At 39.1% G+C, this 22,205-nt stretch overlaps 2 protein-coding genes across 2 annotated transcripts in view; one reads left to right on the plus strand and one right to left on the minus strand.

Moving 5' to 3' along the window:
• MCTS1 (malignant T-cell-amplified sequence 1 homolog) overlaps nt 1-22,205 on the plus strand; it is a 399,788-nt gene that overhangs the window by 32,564 nt on the left and 345,019 nt on the right. The window contains exon 2 of the mRNA XM_087353602.1: nt 20,805-20,833. The gene's annotated coding sequence lies outside the window, so the exon portion shown is untranslated. The remainder of the gene's footprint in view (nt 1-20,804; nt 20,834-22,205) is intronic.
• Nucleotides 1-22,205, minus strand: part of LOC110834934 (uncharacterized) — a 62,743-nt gene that overhangs the window by 30,280 nt on the left and 10,258 nt on the right. The window lies entirely within an intron of this gene.

Below are 22,205 nucleotides of genomic sequence, written 5' to 3' on the forward strand. Positions count from 1 at the left end.
AAATGTGCAACAGTAAGTACTTCAAATTTTAGAGACTTTTGCAGTAATTGTAGTCTATATTCAAAACAAAATTTGTGTTTCGAATTTGTAACTATGAAGTCGAATTCGAAACACCTTATTGCATGCTGACAGACCAGGCGCATTTTTGCAGCTCAGCTGTGAACGTCTGGAAACTGAACATTTTTATTTTAAACCACTTTGGAGCTTAATATCAATTTTTATAGCGTTATATGTCTTTGGTGCGTAAAACTACTATAAACCGGAATCGATTAGCTTACGTGGGTCATTAATTGACTAATGACGATAAGGTATATAAAAAAACCTTCCACAAAACCAAAGGAATTCCGTCCGGCAACACAAACTACTTGGAGCGACGGGGACAGAAACCAGCGAAAGTGTAATTAGGAGTGGATCGACCGTTTGATCAGCGACCGAAAATGAAAGTGAAAACTTAGATTTTCCATATGATCTGAGCACTTCATAAAGCAGAATTTATTCGTTGTAGACTATATAAACGTATCGTACAGTATGGGATCAGTATGTTAATGTAGCCAATTTATGGCTGTTTATTGCGATGATGATTATGGTGATTATGATGATTAATAGTAATTATGAATGTAATTATTTTCTGTAATACCCTGATTTTTAAGGAACCTGGCGGTTCATAACCATGTTCGCAACGGCCTGCTCTTGGACACTATCCAAAGAATTTGTCCGAATCCGAGGCCCCATGTGACATTTCGTAACATGCTGTTTCTTTACGGTGGGGACCTGTTAGTACCCCGCCCAACCAGAAAGCAGGAGGATCACCAATTATCGGCTGACCGCGACGGCTTATACAGGATATTCGTAGCTGTCCTTTGCATATGGAGGCCGTCCGCATCCTGAGGGCGCGTCATACCGTGGTGACACATGTAACATGGCCTGTGTTGTAATATAGCAGACTTACACAAATAATTGTACATGTGCTGGTTTTGTGTACGTGGGTATGAATCTCAGATCGGAGACCTGATGTCCTGACAGGGTTTCTTCTTTCAGTCTCTAGGGCACAAAGGCCTACTGGTACAGCACCTTAAAGTAGATTATGATCGTTTCCTTTTACATCGTTTCCAGATAATTATTCACAAAAATCCTAAAAATGGACTTTGTAAACTAATGCAGGTGGGAAGGCATAAGAATTCATCAATTAATCTATTACGTGCATACATAGACTATGCATGCGTGTATATATGTGCGTACTTATGTATTGTAATTATCTTCCCTGCCAAATAAAATCCAGGACCTTCACAGTATGAAGGAAAATCGTGAAATTTTATTTTCTCTCAGCGAATTTATGTATATGGACCAAAATATTATAAAACGACTGTGTGTGTAAAGTCGCCATTTTTCTGGAAATGTTTGATAAAGTAGCTTCATATCCAGTGGCGTCATAAACAATCTTGAACGCCGAATTCGCCATAGACATATTATTAAATACGTACAAAGATACAGGTTACATATTTTCCGTTTATTTACATTAATGCATTTTTACCTTACCTTTATTGCATATGAGATTATTAAGACGATGAAAGTGAAACAAATTGTGATATTCTATTGTGTCTATACGAGAATAGGTCATGGAAATTCAATCAGGGCTCCTTTGTCAACCTTGTAACACTGCCGACTTTTAGGCCTGGGGGTAATTATTTCAGTTGGACAGTCGAGACAGCTGTTATGCAGACACCCAGGCGCTAAATATAAAATACAGTTGATGCCACACCCCATCCATTGTCTCGTGGATCACACCAACTTCATTTTATCTCGTCGTAAAATTGACAACATTTCGCGTGATCATGCTGTTGTCTTATAAACCGTCCTACACGACGCAACATTCCAGAAGACAAGTCATTTTCATACTCACCGCCGTGAGAACCTGAAATCTCACCTTTCTTCTTCTTGGTATCGAAGCGTGTCTCTCCGCGATTCGAATAGGACCATAAATTTTTTAGACACTAATTGACCGATTTTTCAGAAATATCTGCAAAAATGTCATGTCGCTGGAGAACTTCCGACTTTTAAGACATTTTAACTGCTTGCCATCAATAATTCCACAAAGACAACCATGGCTCTAAGATTTTATAAGGCCATTATGTTCGTTTTCTGTGGCAACAGACATTTTGATTATTTTTTATAAAACAGAAAATAACAACATGGCATAGTCCGTAAATATTTACGTTTAATGGTTATGTCTGAAGATGAATCATTGCAACCTGACGCATGCAATTTATATGGCAACATAAACCACCACCTGCTGTTAGTACGAGTAAACTAAAACCTCTGATAAAACACTTGGTCCCTATGTTACTTCGCATTCGGGACGTACCGGGTTTGTTCCTCGACAGATTATTCTTAAATGTGGCATTTGTGGCTTTTATCATTCAGTCTGTGGTAATAGCTGAGACCGTAACTTAAAACAACCTCAACCTCTTTCTTCCCATTATTCCATTCATAGTCATCCTCCCTTTCGTCGCCATGCAACTTATTCAATTAACACGGCGTAGTTAAATAAACTACTACATAAATACTCGTACCCATAAATGACTAATGCATTCAATAAGTTACTTGCGTTGTCTTGAGAATGAGTCTAGCGGGGCATATAACACGCATAACAAGACTGAGAAATGCATAGAAATTTTAGTCGCAGAAGCTGAAGGGAAAGAACCTCTTGGGGCAGACAGATGGAAGGAAAATATGAAAACAGGTTACAGAGCATGCATTTGATTCTTGTGGCTCGTGATAATGGCCAGTCACTTGCTCTTCTTAACATGTTAATGGAAATTCGGATTTCATAAAAGACAAGCAGCTGAGTGACAGTTGGATTCTCAAGCACTAAGTTCCATGGATTTAATACCATTCACTGTAGTTTTACTAATTGAAGACAAAAATTATAATCATGCAATGGTACTGATTTCTCTTTTGTTCATATATAGTAAATTTTATTGAATTTGTTCCCGAAACGTCGGTTTACTACGGTAACCAGTTAACGCGACTGATTACTTTATAGTATTGTGAATGTGGGCATTCGTCCATGTGAGCATTCGTGAGTGTGAGCATTTTTCCGTGTGGGTAATTTTCGTGTGAGCATTTATGACAGTGGGCTTTTTTATGTGCGCAATTTTGGTGTGGGCTTTTGTCGTGTGCGCATTTATCTGGTCACCGCTACATACGATGTACGGAGCTGTTGTTTACGTATCGTAATTTTGTCTCTATGCCACCGGTTTCAATTTCTGCAGGGGCAGAGAATTCTCTTTTAAACAAAACATCCAGACCGCACCTAGGGCCCACCTAGTATCCTACCTATCCTGTGGGCACTCATGGTTCTCCCTCTATGGTAAAGCTGCCGGGACTCGAAATTGACCACTCACTTCCATCAAATACAGAGGTTGAGAAAGCGTGGAGCTATGCCTTCACTCCCCCAACACATGTTCATGCAGTGGTACCTAATTAAGCACCGGTGATAAATTTACCTTATACTTTCGAATTCATCGCGACTTGAAACTCTTCTTGTTAGGAAACCCATTACAGATCTAATCTGATATAAAGTAATATCCAGTATTTGAAATGTGTCTTAACTACACAGAACATTCTGTAAGTTTTAACTTATTTTGTTTACAGAAATATAGTTGGGGAAAAAGTTGACGTTCATTAAATTACGTGATCAGTTTCGTAACATCTCACATACGTGCAGTTTGCCTAAGTTAACGTTATTTTTCTTTCTCTTATTACTGAGCAATTAAGCCTTCGAAGTAGAGTCTGATTCCTGATTGCAGATACATCATTACATCTGCTGTAGATCCTTTGTTAGTCTTCAACGTTGCGCTCCGTAGAATATAAAATGAAGTTGTTGGGCGATCGCACGTAAGTCACCAACTATCACCACGAAGTCTCTTCATACTGCGTACGGAGTGACTTCTTCTCTAGGTGCAGACGGCTTTAAGCGACATTTGCCTTCCTGAATTATGCCCCGCATCACAAAAGCTCCTAAAATGAAATATTTCTCTCCGTAGACTCAGTGTTAAAAAGGGACCGTTTGTTTTCCTAAGCGAATATTTCATTGGCAGGTACACCCGATCAGTGTGTTCATTTTTCATTGTTTTCAAAACTCATTAAAACTGTACGGAATTTAAAAATTTGAGTATGGAATTGAAGAATTTGTTTACATTGAACAGATTTTTCTGAGAGTTCTCCGGCTTTCCTCCGATTAGTCGTCATTAAACCCTTGTTCCATACTCATCTATCACCGCGCCGTGATGTGTGCGACAGCTCTGAGCATGCAGTGTCTTATAGTCTCCGTCCTGGGTTAGGTAGAAGCTTCATCTGTGACCCGGAACTTGCCTAGGTCTCGGAGTAAAGGCAGTTTTTATTTTATTTTTTTTAGTTACAGTCTGCATGCTACCAGTCACCCCATGATTGTTTTATCTTCTCGTTTTGTTTTGAAGAGTAGTGGGAAAATAAATATATTCCAGAATGAAGTAGTTATGCTTTCCAAAATAGTTCTTCTTCCCTAAAGCGTTTACCTCAGTGCTTATGACATTTATTTACTGCAGGTGCAAGGCTAATCCAACTACATTTTAGATTGCAGTGTCTAAAAAGTAAAAAGAGAAATCCTTGCACTTCGTAATGTTTGAAATCCCATGTTTTTTCACGTGTCAGTTTTTTGTACGATGAGTAACTTTTGAGGAAATCGTTAGTTAAACACGAGCTACATATATATTAAGTTGGTTAAAAGACCGATATGAACTAGAATCAAATTCTTAGTACAGAAGAGAGATTCTTAGTGTAGAGCCTCCAGTACCAAATTTTGTTGAAATTCGTTGAGTGTTGCAAATATGTGAAAATTAAGATCGAAAATATGTGTTTCGATATCAGTTCAACAGACGATGTGCACGGATCCAGAATCGGACTGGGTATGAGTGTTTCTCACATGCTCAGGCAGATAGACAGACAGCTGCGTTCAGTCAGTCAGCGGCAAGATGGCAGTTACGCTTCATTTGTAGTCAACATCCGATTTAATTCAGATACCCGTCTGGAGTTTCAAGTAGTGTGCTGGGATTTCATTCATAGACGAGCTAAGCTATGCCTCACTTACAACTTGAAATACATAAGGTATGCTGTCTTCATCTGTTTGTCATCCGAAGAGTTGTCTTTACTCGTTCATAAGCCTCATGGATAAGTTTCCATACTTGGTTATCTTAACCAAGCTTTTCATGTTTTTCTCGGCAGTAGGCACGTCCACACAAATTAGATCAGCCTCTGCCATTCTTAACTCTTTCAATACAAAAACAAAATATCTCGCTCAGAAACGCTGTAGTACTCAGCTTTGTTTTGTTTTGACGGTATCGATGAAACGTGCTAAATATATTTCTATTTTCGAAAATATAAATCGCAAGTTACCGTGAAGACGTCTGTTCATTATAGTGTAGGTCTTCGTCCAGCAACTGATTTCATTATCCTTTTCCAAAATTTATCTCCATCGTAAACAAGATATACAAATATTTCTTCTTCTTATTTCATACCTACATATCGGCAGGCGTCAAATTTTGGTAATCGATTAGTCTCCAATTTCAAATACACGTTGGATTGAAAATATAGGCCTATGCAATATCATTCTTATAGAACTTATATTTTTGGTATAAAAGAGTAGCTATTTGTTATATGAAATGACTAGGGGTTATAATCTTAAAATTTTGAAACTGGGAAATGTGAGTCATGTATGTCTTGAGGGAAGGCCTTTAGGGTATTTCTACCTTCGATGTCTGAAGAGGGCATCGGTTTCTGATTGTCTTGTGCTCGGAGACATGACACACGTGTTTGCATAGCAGTAAACATCGACTGGATAAAATCTTGCTGAATCATTTTGGACAGACAAGTGTAAAGCTAAGTCATGTGTACTATGTTTACTGAGTATAATTCTTATACAATTTTGCGATATTAATAATTGTAATCCCATTCTTGACGTATTTACTAATATCGCAAAACGGTTGTCAGTTGCACACCGACCGTGCGTGAATATGGCACGTCTTGTTTTACGAATTTAAAGCGTTAACATAAAAAACAACGCTGGGAGGGGAGATTTGTTTAAGGAAATATATACTGTTATTAAAAAAAGCGTACGAAGTGCACTTTGTCTATTAAATGCCGAGTTACTGACTAATAAAGCACACAGCGCACTTACGCGTCACTGCAGTAAAGGAAGTTAAACAGAAAACGTGTTCCAGCAGACCGTGTGAATTATGTTTATGCAACCACGAGTGACAACTGATCTCAACTTAACTATGGCCTTTCTTAACTGTCTTGCGTCCTGAATAACGGAATACGTTTTCACACTGCCAGCCCTGTTTACGCGAGGGGCCCACCGAAACAAAAAAACCCGAAGAAGTTGGTAGTCAGTGTCACTTCCTAGCTCTAACCCCACACCCCTCCTCACACTTAATCGAGAGCCGGATGTTCACAGTATGTGCGAGATGCTCGTAATCTGTATGTGGTTGTACGTAATGCTTTAGATGGCCCTCCCTTCCTGTCCAAAACCTCCGCCCCATCCCCAACGACCCATTGTTCTGAGCGTTGTCTACTCGCGTGTCTGCAAGGTGAATATGTATGAGGGACTCGTTTTACAACACAATCTGCAGGCGATATCTGGAAGGAAACGACCACCCTTAACAGTGTAGAAGTTGGTAGATAATGTAGCTTGACTGATACAGTGTTTAACCCTTTTCACGCTGTGCACGAGATATCTCGGGAATAGTGGCATTTCCCATCTAAATTCACTGTTGTCAGAAATTAGTAAAGTAAATGGGACCTCATAATCTTATTATGGGATTATTCACAAGGTCCCGGGTTCGATCGCAACCATTGTCACTGTATGATAAACTAGTCGGAGTGGGTGGGGCGTATGGTGCCTGTGTGGCCGGGAGGAAAGGCTCCACAGACATTTGAACAAGACAGGCTCATATGTCGTTTAGGATAAAGCGTAAAGGCCCCGTGATAAAATAGGATGGAATGGATCGAGTCTCGTGTAAAATATGACTTGGGTATAATTAGTGCCCATGCCAAGATTTGTTGGAATCCATTTGGTTATATCGGAGATTAAACATGCGGACAGACACGATGTCACTGTTCGTTAAAATGAAGCGTTTTGTTACAGTTATTTATGCAAATGAACTGTTTCTACAGTGTGATCTTGTCATCAGCTACAGCGTATCCCATAACATAGGGCTTTGTATTTTGAGCTATATTCAGTCGCCTGCACTTGATGTCTGGAAAACTGCTTTCTCCCCTTTTAAACCTGATGACTGTCATGAAGACAGATTGTTCTCCTCCCTGTAGCCCTGATGATGTGTGTTTATGTTTCTTGCAGCAGAATAGCAGTGTGTGCTGCACACTGAACGAGTGTAATTGTTTTATTGTCATTAGGACAGTGATTGGATGTTTGTTGTTATAAGTGGCTTTCAGGATTACAATAATCTGTTGTTGTAGCTGTCGGCTCTTTGTGAATTAGGCGATCCACTCGTCACATTGTGTTTACACCCTCTTCATAAAAGTCGTAGACGAAGTATACAACTGGACTTATTATTTCTAAATAGATAGTACAATAAGAATAAATTTCTTTACCACTTCTCTGTGTAATATCTGGTCTGCTGGTATAGCGTCAACGCTCTAGACTTGTATTCGGGAAGCACCAGTTCGAATGTCGGATTATTTACCGGATATCCTGAGGCGTCCATTATTTTTGCTCACGCTGTCCAGATAAATGCCGTGATAACACTTGTTTCAAGCTGCGGCCACCTTGTTCTCAATCCGTACATATCATTAATAATAATATTATTACTCTTTCATTCAATGATATATAACCTATGCAGTTTAAACAAGAGCCGGGATAGCTCAGTCAGTATAGTGACTAGCTATGGACTGGGCGACTGGGGTTCGATCCCCGACGGGGGCAGAGGATTTTTCCTCTAGCCTCTGCGTCCAGACTGGCTCTGGGGCCCACCCAGCCTCCTCTACAATGGGTACCGGGGTCCTTTCCCGGGGGGTAAAGCCGGCCGGGGCGTGATGCTGACCACTCACCCCCATCTAGTGCCGAGGTCAAGAATGAGTAGGAGCTATACCTCCACTCCCCCCAAGCGCCTACATGGCGTATAGTGGGACTGCTTTACTTTATGCAGTTCAAACCTAAGAATCGACCAATGTTCACTCCGTCAGACACCTTGGACGAAGCAAACGAGCTCCTACGACTGGTGATGCTGTAAGAACCGAGAGTGCACGGCGTCACGTCTCATGCAACAAAGAGATCGCCAGACCTTGAAGAATCTTACAAAAGAGATCTGTGTCGTGGTGTACAGGAGTCTTATTCAATTACAGACACCCACCCACCTGCTTCGTCATAGTCCACTAGTCTGCGTCTCTTCGGCACAATTCAGAGGTTAGCACGAGCTTGGGTCGGGGGATGGTATATTTTGTGGAAAAAAGTTCTGCACTCTGAACCACACATACGTACATGTATTCTCAGAACGCGATATTTATACATCACTGGTTATAATTTTGGCTAACTTCAGATACAAATCCATCACTGCGAGAGCTATATTTTGCACAGCTAGACCTAATAAGACTTGATAATGCCACAGTTAAATTTTGATATCTACGAATTTTGCATTAAATATTTAGTTGACCCATATCAGAAAGTATTACAATTGATCATCGCAGATCATAAAGACATTTATTTTACATTATATGAGCACTTTTTGAAGAAATTAGTAAGGTTTTAGACTATCTCAGCTTTTCACGTCAGTGCAGTCAGAATGCATCTTTTTTTTAATGATGTTACCTTTCGGATGTAGACTGAATTGCCGACGTTTCGGACGTTACTGTCACCATTTTAAGGCGAAGTGACTACTTATTGCGCCCTACTAAAACGCATGTGCAGTGGAAATAAATAATTATTAAAGTTTATTTTTGGTTCCATGAGAAGCGGAGGTTTTAATTGAAAGCATGTAGAAAAATTTAGTTCGTGTAATAATTTTTGGCGTAGACTGTTAGTACCAAATCTTCTCAAAACCGTGGAATAGTTTTGCAGATGAAATATGCTGATGGACATACGGTCACATGCAACTTCTCCCCACCCCCAATGTTTTATGAAAAAAGGTGTAAAATTTGAATGAAATTAAATATTATGAGGCGCACAACATGAATAAAAATGCATCGGACAATACAGCTGGACAGTTTTCGTAGGCCTTGGTATACAAGGAAATGTCGTTCGCTTTGTGACGGAATGCTGTCTCACGAAGGCTAATCCTTCACATTAAAATAATTTACTCATTTCTCTGTTACGCCATTTTTAAATAACAGAATAATGGCAGTTTACCTTGATTTTCCATCTCGGAAGCTGAACCAGGCTTTTTATTCATTCCCTTATAACTGGATAAATAAAAAAAACTGGCTAATTCTTAATGCAGGGTCTTCCTTGAACAGTAGGCGTAGGTAATTAACATTTCTTCTTGTTATTGATACATTGTGATTCAGGAGTTTGCTGCTCTATTGAAATTTCGGATCTGGAACTTGCAACACAATATTTCCCACTTTTCCCATCAGGTATGTGAAAACCCTCGTGAGAGACTTGCCTGAAATATAATTAAATGATATTTACAAGTAGTAACATGTGTAGAGGCAATCTTGTCAATAGTACTTCATTTAGCACCGTGTAATAAAGTCTCATGGGAGAGTGGATGCACAATAAAATGCTTTCTTAACGTCGGCACGAGTTATCAGTTTCACCTAGGCAAAGAGCCTTTAGTACCTACTGCGTAAGAGGTTGGGTGGGCCCCAGATCCGGTCTGGACGCGTGGCGAGGAGAGAAGTCCATGTCCCTGTGCTTGAATCTAACCCCTGTCATTCGGCCCATATCTTATCCACTGGAGTTACCGAACTGTTTAGACTCCCATTAACACGTACTTTATTCTAACAAATGAGGATGTTGATAATGCAGTACAATCTTGGTTTGGACGTTTGTGTCCTCTTGGAATGCGATGAGGACTCATATGTTCAACTTCCGACTATACTTTACTCCGATGATGGAACAGAACTACCGCTACTAAGTGTTACAGATTCTTGTGATGATGATGATGACGATAATGATATGCCCAAAAACGTGGCAATGTGCCTGGAGCACGTTCCTGCTAAAATACACAAAGGGCGGCACTAGACTCTAAAATTCCAAAATACTTAGTCATTTCCGATGGAATGCGTGATAGTAGGAGTGCGCAGGTATTGTCCTCATCGTAGCAAAGTGCTTGCGAATATGAATTCTGCATAAACTGTCCCGCCCACGCATCAACCTATTCGTCTTTCCGGATCCATATGACTCATGCATATCGTGGTAATGGTTTGATACAAGGCAGAATTGTCCAGACGACCACCATTTTGAAATCCCTTCTACAAATTCTACCCCCTTGACATCACGAAGTTTTGATGAAATCCATTAGTCTACTTCCCCCTCGATAACGATTGGGTATATTGATTCTTATATTTTAAATAATTTTATAAGAAATTTGTATTTAATTTCACATACTATTTCAAATTAAAACACGTTGTGAGACTCAGAAATCAAATTATTTGCGTCTACTTCTATGTCTTCTATATATCTCATTTTATTTTGGAAGTGTAAGTGTAAACCATTTTAAGGGATCCTGCCTTGTTGCAGTCTGTTAGCACGTCGTTCTGATTTATGTTAATTGTGTATTTTAAATACAGTTTTTTGTCTCTTCTTTTTATAATCAGTTGCTTGTAAGTAACATCTAAGAAAACACGTGAAGTATAGGAGAAAGCAGGATAAAAAGGAATAGGCCAATGGAAAAATTAAAGAAAGAGGGAAAGCCGAAAGAAGGAAGGGATAATTGATTCCAAGAAATGGCAGATGAGATAAGTTAAACGTCTTCATTTTGAGTTCGCGGCTTCATCTTTCAAGCTCCGCACAGAAGAGCGAGATATCGTCTTGACGACCAATCATAACGTCTCCAGACAAATCGAATACCTGATCAGAGATTGTTAGGCTGAGAAAAGCTAAAACCGAAGTCTGAACCCCACCACTAACGGAGGTTAAAACTGTGTGGAATTTCATTTCTACGTCATCCTTACATCTGTATAATGAAACGCCTAGCCACAAGGACAATTATTCTATTAAATTTTTTATTGCAGTTAGAACAGATCCATGGTACAGGTTTTCTTGATAATTTCCTAATTTAACGAATCCCGAAAGTTAACCATCGTGTCCGCCCGCTGATCCTGTCCAAAGCGAATTCAATCAAGCCCACACTTCACATTCTTAAGATTTGTGCAAACCTTTGCGTGACATGCACGAGATATCTCGCTTTGAACTATTGGCACCTGGCGCTGTGCATTTGTTTGGTGTTCGTGAAGTTCAGTGAACGATACGTGCTCTGCTGTCTCTCAACGTTAATGCTAAAAATTCCTCCTGTATTATTTTGTAAGAATGTTAACAAAAGCTGACTAAACGTTTCCATGTGAAATGGTTCATATTAAACTTCATTTACGTCTAAGCTTACCGATTAGTCTCGTCCCTTGAGGTTTGTCAAGTAAAATACTTTTATGCATTTCTAATTCCCTCATTTAATTCTTCTGAATATTCTAAACCAGTTTCTGACACACGTTAGTTTAAATTATGTTTCATTTAGGCTAAATGTACTTGACAAAACTGACCTTGTCTAATAATTATATAAACCAGTGTTCTGACCCTGAATTAATAATATCCTTTCAGAAAACAGACACCGTGTCGTTAAAAGTCATCATAACTACAGTGTTGGTTAATATTTTTCTGCGTTTCCAACCATTTGTTAGAAAAGCACTGTAAGTCACATGGGTTCTAGCAATAAAACCAGTACTTAGTCCTCCATTATTACCGTAATATCTACTTCAGATGCTTCTCAGCGGGTTGTGTGTTTCGTATAGTCTGCAGACAATACCTTATTCACATCTGCATAATAAACATTGCATTTAAATAAACTCTGGCGCCTGTCTGACACAAAATGACGCACTTACTTCTGAGGCCTGTCCCCATCGGGCTCTTCTGTCATCTGTGTCCTGTGTGAGGACACACATTCAGTAGTACGGGTATCAGGACCAAGGCACTTCACGTAACGTATGTCTAGCGATATTCCTTTTATCTGGTTTTAAAGTCTATTGCAAATTATATTTGTTTTTAATTCGTATTGCGGGAGAAAGCAAAGTATCACATATCTTACGGGACAAGGTTCATCACTGTAAATAAAGGTGAATATTTATCAGTAGCTGAAATTTTAACTTCAATATAATGTTACAAGACGGGACAAATTCCTGAATAAATCCGACACTTACCATTTTATGTTATAGAACATATGTTTTCTATAACGCCTCGGGTTATGATGTAATTTAAATGCAATATTGAAATGTTTTCTGGTCTAGTGGCACCGCTCTTTATACGTTTTATCTCTGAAATAAAATACTTGAAAGTACCATCTACAAGTAAGAAATATTGCACTGTAGTTAAAGAGTTAATCTAGAATGTTCCCTGATTGGTATTATGGTAGATGTCCAGTTACAAAGCGATCGAATATGTTATATTGTAGCTAGAGGCAGAGCGTTTCATGATAACCGTAACCGTGTTAGCCCGGCTAACACTCTGAAAAACGAAAAATGTAAAGTTTCCTGTCATTCGCGATTGAGTGGTACTCCATACACTGAAATACAGTAGAACCGATCGGAAAAAATACATCGTTAGTCAGCTGCAGCCAGCCAGTTGTTTGAGGCTTAGAGTCGTTGCTGGCCTGCCGGAACTGGCCAACGACGAAATTCGAGATGTGCGTTTTGCTTCGTAGTCTTATTTTAATCACCCCTGTTCCACAAGCGTTTATAATATATGCCAATAAATTTAGAACTCAATTACGAACGTTCCATTCCAGTAACTAGAAGTGGGTTGCACGACCGATGAATCTAGGCTACAGCTTCAACCTCTGGACCGACACGAGCACCGCCAACTGAGTCGTGATACGGAACTGCGCCATCATAAGAAACCAATTTTTTTCTGTATTTTCCTATGCTCCATATTCCATCCTACCATTTATATTCTTCTTCATATCTTCCATTCAGTCTTTACTATTTATTTATCTCTTCGTATTCTTGTTCTTATCGCTTTTTTCGTCTCCTCTTTTGGCATCTCTTATTTGGTTTTTTTTCCACGTTCTTAGAAACTCATAATTCAAAACTATCCTCTTATTCAATGCTGTTAAACCTAAGCAGTTGACTGAGTACTGTTAAGAAAATTACATATAACAAACAATGTGCCTGCAATAAATAGGCTGCCCAGCCCACTGAAAGTTATTGCCAACAATTTCGAAACATTTATTTAAAAATGTAATTTAATTTAGAGCAACTCCACAGTGCAGATTTTTTTAGCAGTTTCATCTGTATTTAGTGAATAAAGGAACTTATTGTTTTTTATGTAAAATGAAATAGTAGATAAACGAATTAAGTACACAGTAGGCAAATATCATTTAGGCCAATATGAATATTTTAAAACGTAGTCGGAAACGTTTATAGTTCATTCAAGTGTACTTCTTGCTTGACTTCGAAATAATTTCTGACCACTTATTCTTTTTTCAGTGCTAAAAAGTTTATTTTCTCTGCGTACACACGGACATACATTTCTCTTACGGATCATTTTAAGAATTTATGTTGGCAGTATTAGTCGTTGGAATTAAATTTGCCAGCACTGTAAAATGAAACGACATAACAAAACAACCCTCCCTTCGATCGAATTATGCCGTGGTAACAGATCCCGACTATTCAGCGCCATTAACACAAAAGCCTGATGTTGAACACAATCGTGAGGTACCCGACTCATTTTACATTTCCAAAAAATATATTTTCTTTGCCCTCCAAAAGGTAACATCCTTGTGTTTAGACAACATTCAATAATGACGTATAGGGAGACCGAAGGTAAGGTCCACGCATTTTTAGATGAACACCAATGGTCAGCATCATGTTCTCAAAGCTTTACTCCCTGAGAACTTATTTTCCTAAGATATTCTTTCATGTAATCTTCTGGTGTATTTTTTGCTTAATGCTTGGAATGACTGGCATTTGTAATCTTCCCGTGTCTTGTCGCCGGTCACAAAATGCATTGCGTGAAAGACTGCATCACGGAGAAGCTCTTATTATAAAGTTGGGATTACGAGTTTCAGAGTTGTCGATTTCGTCTCTTTCTTTCTAATTGGCGTTCTCTTCTTCAGAATATAAAATATCAAGTCAGTTTAGATTCCGTGAGAGAACTTTTGGAAGGTGAGTCATTATATTTTCTTCTTCTTAAAGGATTGCAAAAACGGATTGGCTTGCAGATAAAATAGTGTATCCCTTACGTTACTTACTCTGACCAGGATACAAGGAAATTCATGTAAGTTATAAAAATAAAAACATTCAACAAATACACAGCTGTCGTATCTTGCGGCAACTGAAATAAGATGCAGAGCCTCTTCCATCAAGCCTAACACAAAGCTTACTTAATTTTATATATGGATACTTTGATTCACACTGTAGGGAAGACAATAAATGTGAACAGAATTTTCATGGGCATACTTCGCGCTATAGACTTCACGGCTAGTGTTCTATTCTCGTCACGAGCAGGGAATTTTTCTTCGCCATTTTGTCCATACCACTTCTGAAGCCCACCACCATATCATCCAGTGAGTAAGTTGGCCCGTTGCTGTTAAATACAGAAGAATTGTCCAGAGACGCTTTATCAGCCGTATTACATTAACAAAACGCTGGTCACCCCTCAGTTGGTCAAAAGATGGACCCGTGGTCGCATGTCGAAATAAGGCGGAAGTGATGGGGGCCATGTCTCCGTCTCTTTCCCTCGTTGGCCCCACCTAGACTGTCGTCGCCAGGGAGGTCGCGTACCCCCCCCCCCCCCCCCCCAACCTACAATCATCAACAAAATTTTGCGCGAAAGTTCGCCACGGCGCCTTTACACGTAATTACACCACGTGATGAAACATTCCATGTGGAAGATTAGATACCAGTCAGTTGGTTCCTTGAAGGTTATAAACGGTGTTCGCGGGCTGAAAACCTTCTTCAGATTTCTGGGACCAGTTACAGTGAGGAAGTAACTTTGGTCTGGGACGAGTATACACGTATTGATATTTGACAAACCGATTTTGAAATTCTGCAGTGTTGAAAACTCTGCACAGCTCCTTTAATTTTCCAGAATAAAAACACACCCTTTCATGATAAAGACAGGTTTTTTTGACTTTCTGGCGCAACGACTGAGAAGACCATCGTCTGACCACATCCAAAATTGCTGTTTTAAGAAGAGTCCACTATTCACATTTATGCAGGAACATTTGTGACTAGCCAGATATCAAGCGAGGAAGACAGGTGCTGGAGTACACCAACAAGTTTCTTTGAAGTACAAAACTTTGTAGCAGAGACACTGTAGCGACGATCTGATAGCTACATTGTAAATAACACGACGACGGAAACAGTGTTTTCAGTTCATCATTCCACCATTGCTCCATGTTTATCTGTTACCGTCTCCCGATATGTGTGTAACAGATTGATATCAGGGCCAGCGAAGCACACTCTGGCAGGTGATGGTGTAAGGTCTACAATTTGATAAACATCGCTCAAAATTGTTGTACCCAACAGCATATCGGGACGCCAATTTGCCAAATACGAACTTTGGACATTTGCAAGTGAGTAATTAGTAACTTGACTGAATGTTTTCCAGCCCCTGCCAGGCTAAAGGCACGCTGATTATAGAGTGCGGCTGTCAAATGTTGGGACTGACCCAGGGAGGTCCGCAACCCGCATCAGTTCAGAACCTAAATGCGGTGACGTAAGAAGTAACTCGGGTACTACGTTGTGATCTCGAGACCTCGTTTTCTTCAGAACCGGTAACTGGTGAATTTCCTCCCGGGTACAGATCAGCTTCTGTGTGTTACTGCCACCACAATGGCGCAGGCTCGAAGAATCCATCTGTCCTGAATCATTCTTCTTTCGACTTCCTTTCCTTTTGACTCGTCCCTTCCGGTTTTCCTATTTTTTTCACAGTATCATGTAAAAATATTGTGGCACTTGGTCGCGTTTCAAAATGCGCCCCCATCAAATTTATGTTAGCATTTTATTTTCTCGTGTTCAAACTACACACTTACATATCATTGACTTCTCTGTTATAAAATTCGGGCTGAAGTGTCTAAATTTGTAAGACAACTTACGCATTTCATCTTTTCCTCCCCCAATCCGAGTACTCACGGTTCGTACCTTTTCCACAAGATAGGACGCGATGATTCAAATGAACCGGTTAATGAATATAAACTGCGGCTTGCTTCGTAATTTATTAATGCTTAATATTATAGCCACTGCATCTTCTGTGTCAGAACATTTCTTTAGATATGACATGTTTATTTTTTCACACTTGGACAGGAGCTACTTGTATCGCTCTCACTCCCAATAAACGTGAATATTTTTCGTGTTTTTGCGAACAGATTGACTTGCCTCAGTTCGTAAATACCCGTTCTTCCACCTGAATCTCTCGAGGCGCATCTCTTCGTCCGTCGTGCTGGGAATCGGATCCCAAGTTCTCGGAAAACCGCGGGTCATTCTCCGAAAACCTCTTTTTCATTCTGCCCCGAACCTCCTGCGTGTTAACATGCGAGCCCTGCCTCTCGGTGTTCCAGTGCTTTGACCCGAGAGCAGAGGCTGCTTCCTACCGCGAGGTTACGATATTCTGCAATCGGAAATAGAAAGACTGGTTGGTATGCGAGTAAAATTAAAGGAGCTGGGTGTATCCGTTGTGCATTAATTAATGTTCTTAAAAATTAACCCATGACGTAATACGATTTTAATGTGCAGCTCGTCGAAATATAATCTAGGATTACAGTGTAAGTCAACAGTTGCCACCATTTGCCACATAATTATTCCGGTCTGTTTTCGTTTCAATACAATTTCCCTTCCACTTTGTTCTCAAATGTTTGTAGTTGATGGTCCTGTATGAAGATAAAAGCTCGTAACCTACGGTACAAAACAGTGGATAGCATAAATCACATTCACTAAAATATCCAAGAATAATAAAAATTTACACTTCATGATGCTGAAAAACAGCGGTAAGACAAAATCGCTTGAACCACTTTTGTTTTGCGAGGAGTGCGTTCTGTACCGGCTCGTCCTTCGGTTTCCGCTGCAAGGGAGGTTTTTGTTTCATAATTTGCATAGACATACATTGCATGCAGAATACTCGACGCAGTAAACACAGAAAGAAGAGGGTTTGGTACGTACACAAAAAGTACCCTCTATTTGACCCAGGGATGGGTAATTACATTCTACTAGGGTGGCCGGAGACCACGACAAGAGAGTTTCCCGAAAATTATTCTGTTCTTAAGATATTATTAAATATGTACCAACTTCACATCTGCAAATAAGCAAAATTATTAATGACTGAGACATGATATTCTGAAACCTGACTGGTGTTCTCAAGATGTTACGACGCGGATTAAACGGAATCCAGACTGGGTCCCCCTCGACCTCTTACTTCAGCATGCAGACTTCCAAAAGTAAATGAAAATAGGAAGAGCTCAAGACACCAAAATCTACAGTCCCGCAACGTTCTCGATTTACATTATTATTACTTATATTACACAGTGTTGCCTTAATAGAAGTGTCCAGTTCATGTTTGGTAATGTTAATAAGTGCTTTCAGGTGGTATTCGGCGTAGTGGTAATGGGAAAACCCGGGACTAATATTCGGCTCTGACTGCGACGTACATCGTGGCATGGTTATGTTAATGGTCTGAATTAGGTATACCGTTAAAGGAAAAAAAAAAGACACACACACACACTCCGTAAATACTAACAAAATACATAAACTGTATTCATTCAAATTACAGACCATCACTTGTTCATTACGTGAGTCGTAAAATTGGAGACAGGCGGCGCCAAAGGCACTGCCATCTTTTGAGCCAAACGATCTGAACAAAGAAAGGGCCTAAGTAACTTAAGTTACTTCATGGCTCATATTAAACAAAAAAGATTTTCGAAACGACTTAATACACAGACAGATAATGACAGACTTTTGACAATTTGGTAAAGTTCATATAATTAGGAACGGCAGTTAACAAAAATTATATTAAGAGGGGATTCAGTTCTGGGAATGTTTGCTGCCGTATTTTTCTCTTCAAATTTCCTATCTAGAGGTATAAGGACGCAAGTAAAATTTAAACCTTTGTTGTGTAAGGGGCGTAAAACTTGGCGTCTCGCCTTATGAGAGTACTTCGATCCTCGTGGATAGGTTACATCGTTGCTAAGAAACATACTGTCTCCATCTTCAGGGCTGAAGTGGCGATGCCCTTCGCTTTCCGGCGTTGAACGGCAGGTCGACTATGCACAGTTAAATGGGGAAAATGTGATGCGTAGTAGTGACGATAATTGAGGCATCACTTTCCAGAATTTGGTTGGCTGTATGATTAAAATGTTAAAGTACAGCAATATTTCAACAAAGATTATTTTTAATATTAAATCTAAGCTTCTATTTGGGAAGTACCCGGTTTAAATTTCTGCTGCGTTAACACTTACCTCTAATTGAAAATTTTCTTTGTATGGTTTGAAGTTTTCACAGCGGTGAGTATGTTAATCTTAAATTCTTCCAGATGAACTCCATGGTAACATTTTTAAATATATAACGGCGTCCTCTTTGCAAACAGTTTCGTTATCATTGTTCATGGTCATCTTCATGTCAGATTTAATACTGCATAAATTCTGTACTTGAAGCAACGTCGTTAAATAATATAAATCTAAGACCCAAGAAGTTCAAACGCAGGAGCTCCGTGGATTTCGAGTACGAAGTAGGACAGCCAACGTTCGATGTGCTTCAGAACAGTTTGTCCTATTTAAGTTTCTCTTTGATGGAGGCTGAAACACACATCTAGCCGGATGTGAGGGCATCTTAGAGACATTCCTTCAAGCCACGCGTCAGATGTATAGATGCTCATGCACTGTGTGGCGACATTCCTGTGGCTTCGACTGAAAGCCTTGGAGAATGATGCTCATATTCTTGACATTCTCGATGGATAAGCAATCTTAATGCTTGACAGTGCAGTTGGAATTTGTGTGCGCCCTGCTCTAACCATTAAGACGCCCTTGCAATGTATTTATGTGAATTGTTTGTGTACTGCAATTTGGTGTAGACACATTTTATAAAGACATATTCTGCTAAGTTATGTCCAACACATTGGCCTCGATATCAAATAATTGTGGATACAATTTTATTATTGCTTGGAGAAATCATTGCTGCAAAACCAAACGCAGTGCATGGAGCCAGAAAATGTGTTTTCTTGTTTGTCTATTTAGTTTGCCGTGGTTAAAACAGTAGGAGACGAACGTAAAGAAATGCACTCCATGAGATACGAAGTTCTATTAAACGTGCACCTCGATGCTAGATGGAGGCAAACAGGTAGCTTCACACTCTAGCCGAATATCCTCCGGGGAGGAATCCCTCGGAACCAATTGGGTAAGACGCTGGTCATAGTAGCGAAAGAAACCCCCAACGTTTGTTCCAAATTAGGGGGCGAATTTCCGAACTAGCCGAGTGTACTATTAGCTTCTCGGGAAGGTTAGGTTAGGTTAGTTTGTTATTTATGGACTTATAAAATAGTTTTAATAGTATAATATGAAAAACACATTTCTACCCACAAACCGAATATGTCAGTGTTCCCGACGTACACCGATCGGGCTACTGATGACAATGGAGAAGAAACGGGGACTTATTTAGGTGAACAGGAATTAGAAAAAATTGCGAGAGGCACGTGTGTATAAACGCAGAAAGAGATTAATGAAGAGGGAAGGTGAAATTCTTGTCAGATACTTGGTAACGGGAAATAAGTTATCTGACCGTAAGTGAATGACCGGAGCAGAGGTCTGAGGCGGCGCTATAAACAATGGTCGGCCACACGCCTGGCATACTAAAATACACAGCCGAGGGGCACCTCGAAACATGTGTTCGGTGCCCCGGGGGCAGTGCGTGACTGCGCCGTCAGATGGGTTCTTGGGGCCACTCTTGAAGAACTGTTGTAAATCTGTGATCAGTACACATGAGTCCATCTGGGATGCCTTGTGTGCTAGGGGCGGAAGGAATAGAATATAAGCAATTACGTTGAAAACCTAGAAAGGGAGAGGCATCGACATCTTTAACAAGGAGTATATTTTTCTTATGCATATTATTTAGCCCATTTACTTGTAATGAACAGTTGAACTGAGGAAATTATTGTATTTATATTGTCCATATTCTGGATATTTCATTTTGTAAGTTTTTTCTGGTTTTTATTGTTTTTTTTTGTATTTAGTATAAATATTTTGTTTGGCATGTTATCTACTGTATGTATCGTTTTATAAGTGAATTGATTGAATTGAATTTTTATATTACTCAGGCATATTATTTAGCCCATTTACTTATGAATTTTTATTCAATAAATGAATTGAATTATTATTATTATTTTTATTATGATACAATTATAAATTTAGTTTCATTTGTTTTTTTTTAATTTTTGTATTTGTAATGTAATATTTTTTATTATTGAAATGAATTTAATTATTATATTATATTTTATCCTGTACTGTTGTTAGTGCTTGGCTGTTATTGGCTGTTGTAAAGCAGTTAAATAAATGAGTTGAATTGAATTGAATTATTGTCGTGTAGATCTAATTCTAATGTTTTTTTGTTTTTTGCAGTGAAGACGCTGGTAATCCTGTTTTTACTGGTAAGTCCCTAGCAGATTATGCTGAATACAATGACAAATGGATAACTATATAAACTAGTAGACTCTACAGGCTAATCAGATAAAGTTACTTACTTCGGTGACCGGATGGCTACCGCACACGCATGAGTTAATTGACTGACACGGAAAACGACATTTCTCGTATAAAAATAAGTAGGAGTAAACTTTAATATAACGGAACCTTGATGTAACGCAAACTTATGTCTATCGGATTATCCTTTTTGTTCTGAGAATTTTGAATAAAAACAGTGTAAAAACATCTCTAAATCTAAGAATGTTTAAATCTGAGACAACAACGCCAGCCACAGGTTAGTCATATTACAAAGGAAGTATATAACTAGTTGTACAAGAATTATTACAAAGATTTTAAATAGTGTATATCATATAAGTCATTTTATACCCTACAGTTGTCCAAAGGTTTTGTCGTCTTCCATATATTGCTATTTGTCGGTGTCCTATAACAAAGAGAAAGAATTGTAATTTTGCTTAAATGGTGCTGCAAGTTCTGTATCCTGGAACCTGAAGATGGTTCCAATTGAAACGTCCTTCGGAGTTGAAATGAGCGCCCGAGTAGAGCTACTGTAGTGCCTTGTAGACGCCGAAACAACGCTGTGGGGACGGGGAAACATTTAAACGTATGCGTCGGTGTAATGTATGCGGATTAAGTTAATGGATAGGAGCTTATGGAATTACTTATTTATTTATTCATGCGGCACACCATCAAATTGGAAAACCACTGCTATTCTGAAATACTGCTGTCTTGTAATAACAAGGGGGCGTTCCCAGTGAGACAATGAATTCTTTCTTCACTGTGTAGAATTCTGCCTTCCCGATTTCTCTGAAGCTATTCTGAAGACGATGAAGTAAATTGTGATATAGTCTCGTATAATGGCCATGGCAATTGTGTAAAGAAATGTTACATAACAATTACGCAACTCCTCTGGTGTAACAATGCGAGAAAATTTTCTTTTCCGGCTCGACCTTAAATCATGAACATGGGATATTCTGACAACAGAAGAATGAGGAGCTGGCGGAAACAGGCGTAATTCGTGTACGAAATTTCAACTCGTTTCAGGGTGAAAGCAGAGTGAAATACAGCTTTCAGTAAAATTCTAAGTTTATTCCTCAGATAATGAAAACCAATTTACTAACCTCCAAACTTATTAACTCACTACCTAATTAATATACTCATTTATTCATTCATTACCCTAAGACATTTATATTTAATTCACCCTTTGAAGATAAAGATAGTCTAAATAACATTTAGATTTCAGCATCTCATTAGAGATAATTCATCGCGGCTCCATTATAAATATTAGCTGGTTAATGCTGTATAGGGAATTAATCGCTGTTT

Source organism: Zootermopsis nevadensis, unplaced genomic scaffold (assembly GCF_977971745.1).
Source record: "Zootermopsis nevadensis isolate Lab colony 2312 unplaced genomic scaffold, Znev_1.0 Znev_ptg000022l, whole genome shotgun sequence".
Lineage (NCBI taxonomy): Eukaryota > Metazoa > Arthropoda > Insecta > Blattodea > Termopsidae > Zootermopsis > Zootermopsis nevadensis.